The sequence below is a fragment of the Melozone crissalis genome, unplaced genomic scaffold (assembly GCF_028551555.1).
Source record: "Melozone crissalis strain CALT ecotype California unplaced genomic scaffold, PUWL_Pcris_2 ptg000090l_1, whole genome shotgun sequence".
NCBI lineage: Eukaryota > Metazoa > Chordata > Aves > Passeriformes > Passerellidae > Melozone > Melozone crissalis.
Genome location: NW_026535867.1, coordinates 3,090,626 through 3,093,991, shown reverse-complemented (window position 1 = coordinate 3,093,991; position 3,366 = coordinate 3,090,626).

The window sequence follows — 3,366 nt, the reverse complement described above, 5'->3', positions numbered from 1 at the left end:
CATCCCCAGAGTTCCCCTAAGTCAGAGAAACTTGGCAAAGTCCCAAGGCCGAGCCGTTAACACGGTCTGAGGCTCCCCGGGCACCTTCCGCCGCCGGGCCGGGGCCGAGGGGCCGGGGCTGAGGGGCCCGGGAGGCCAAGGCCATCGGGGAATGCGCGTCCCCATCCCCGGCGCTGTTCGCGCTCGAGTTATTGCGGAGCGTTTTATCTTCACAGTCACATCGGCAGCTAACGAAGCTCGGCGGCTGCAGCCCACACGACTTTGGTTCTCTGCATTTATCCTTCAATAAAAGCCGATTCCTTTATTAGAAACAGGAGACGTGTCTCCTACCGCCCCTATCAAATCCCAACCGGCAAGGCGCAGCCGACACCTCCCCCTCAGCCCCCCCTGCCCGAGAGGGGCAGGCGGCACCACCCCATGGCCCACGGACCCCCCACCGCGAGCATCCCGCACTGCCCCCCTTCAGCCCCCCCAAAGAACAGGGGCAGCCCCCGTCCCTGCCACCGGGGCGGCCGCCGCCCCCTCCCCGTGATCCCTGCCGAGCAGGAGCAGCCGAGGCCGGGCGGCCCCTCCCGCCCCGAGCAGCCCGCGCCGGCACGGGCAGCCGCCACCCCTCCCCTGCCAAATCAATCGCCCCCACCAGGCGCACCCACACGACTTTCGTTCCCCTGCATTTATCGTTCAATAAAAGTCGCTTCCTTTATTAGAAACAGAGGAGACGCTTCTCCCTCCCACCGCCCTCACCTCATGCCCCCTCCGCGGGCGCAGCCGGCGGCCCCCCTACCACGTCGCCCCCCGCCGAGCGCGGACAGCCCCATCCCCCCCCGAGCTCCCGCCACCACCGCCCCCTAAAAATAACAATAACAGTAATAACAATAATAACAGCCGCCGTCCCCGGCAGTCGCGGCAGTCAGCACCCCCTCCACCGAGCTCAGCCCCCCTCCCCTTTCCTCTCAAATCCCCCATCGCCAGGCGCAGCCAACCGCCCCCCCCGCCCGCCCGCCTTTCCCCAGGCGCAGCCAACGACCCATCAAATCCCCTGGCCAGGCACGGCTCGGCCCCCGCCCGCCTCGCAGCCCCCCCGGGCACCGAGCAGGTCTGCGCGGCGGATGCTTGTGTGCGACTCCGACTGGAGCTGACGCTCCGCCGCTACCGGGCGCGGAATGTTCCCCGGGCGCCGCCGGGAGAGCCGGTGCTCGGAGGATGCCAGCCCGCTTTGCCGTGCCGTGCCCCTCCTCCGCGGCACGGAGCGCCCAGCGGAGATCTCCCCGCTGAGGAGGGGCCGGGAGGGAGCGCACTCTGTATCGCATTAAATTAATCGCTCGGCTCCGGAGGAGGCAGGTGATTCTGCCAAACACAATGAGGGGTTTGAGCGCTGCGGAATAAAGCGCTGTTCATGGGGCCGTGGGCGGCGGTGCCCGGCTCCACCGCGGGCTCCCGGGCGATCTCGGCGCTGCTCCCCGCCGCCGGCCCCAGTGCGGGGAGCTCCGGCTCGGCGCACCCCACCCTCGCCCTCGGGATGGATAAAGGGAGGGCGTGGGGGGGAACCGAGCAGCCGCCCTGGCAGCGGGGGAGCGGCAGCCCCTGGGGACGGGAAACGGGGGGTAGAGGGGACCGTAGCCAGCTTTCCGCACACCCCCCAGCCCCCGCTGTGCGCCCCATCGGGGGCGGCCCTTAGCGATGGGGGGCGATAATCAGGCTCCCGAGAGGAAGCGGGGGCCGAGCGCCGGGGAGCGCAGCTCGGCGTGCAGGGCGCCGGGGAGCGCGGGGCCCCTGGGCGGCCTCCGGGCGGCCGGTGCGGGGCGGGCGGCGCTGCCAGGGTTCAGGCGGTGGCAGGCGTTGTTTTCCTCGGAGAGCGGAGGAGGAGGAGGAAATCTCCGGGTTTTTAATGAGGGGGTGCAGAAGGGCTGAGCGCTGGGATTACACGGCGCGGAGACAGAGCTGCGGGCTGTGTGTGCGCGCAGGGCTGCTAGTCTCCGCCCGTCTGCCTGCTAATCGCACGTTTTCCGCTGTTAAAAAGAAACCGAGACACTGTGGCCGAGCCCAGCGCTGTCTCTGTGACTGTGACATGAAAAGATGGCGCTCTCTCCCCTCCCCCAGCCTCCCTCTCGGTTTACACTTCCTCCCCAACAGCTTTTGCCTTCCAGTTTTTTAAAGCCCTCTTTGCTCCTTCCTTCCCCCCCTCTCTCCCGGCCGGATACCACCAGCTTCCCAGCCGGTCGGTGGGTCCCTCTGTTGCGACGATTTTTTTTTTTTCCCTTTTTTTCTTTACCTCGCTATTTTCGCCTCTCCCTTTTCTCGGAAACCTCGATCTCTTTATGTCTCGCTCTTTTGTGAACTTCAGCGGCAGTTTGCAGGAGGAGGGGGGGAGGGGGCAGAGGAAAAGCGGGGAGGGGGTTATCCCGTCGCTTCTGCCCCCCATCCATGTCCTCCCGGTCCCCAGGGGCAGGAAAGCAGCCGGATCTCGGTGCGTGGGTGTCGGGGCGGGCAGCGGGGAGGCTCTGGGAGGTGCCTGCCCGCGCTGGCGACCTGGTCGCGCTGCGGGTGACCTGGTGGCCTCGGGAGCGCTGCCCGAGGGGCGAGCGGCGCTGGAGCGATGCAGGGGAGGGAGGCAGCTCCGTCGGAGGAGTTTACCTGCCTGGAAACCTGCGCGCACCAGGGTGGACCCGGCTCCCGGAGGGGATCCTTGGAACTGGCCACGGCCCCGCTCCGGGGCAGGAGGGCTACTCTGCCGCCTTCCCCATCACTTCTTGCGTTCATCATCAAACCGCTCTAAGTGCTAAGTTTTTTTTTTTTCCTTTTTCTTTTTTTTTTCTCTAAGCCTGCAAATTAAATTCAGCGCCGCTCTCCTATTTTAGTGTCTGTTATGTTAATTGCACTTAGCGCTGGGGCGCTGCTCGCCAGGGATGTATGAAGGCCTCGGAGATTAACCGCAGACCCTTTCTCGGACTTTTCCGAAGCAGCAGTAAGTTCCGAGGGACTAACAGGGAGTCTTCAAGATCCCGTGCGCTTTCGGGGCGTGCCGCTGCTGGCCGGCACCTGTAAACTCGGGGTCAGCGACTCTGGGCTGGCAGGTCAGGCTGCCAGCAGCTCCCTGTGCACCCGCAGATCTATTTGCGTAAGGATTTGCATTGCGGGACGACAGGTATTTTTCCTCCCTGTGGATGGTAAAAATGCAAAATTAGCGTGACTGTTTCCAGGCAGAGAAGCCACGACTACGTGATCTCGCTGAACCTGTCGGTTGTGCTCTCTGGAGCGGCAGGGAAACCGGACACCTTTATCAGTGACCCCCGAAGCCGTTCTGCCGGGCGTTCGCTGGACTTATCGCCATCTAACCCTCGGCAGCCCGCGAGGGCCGTGTCACGG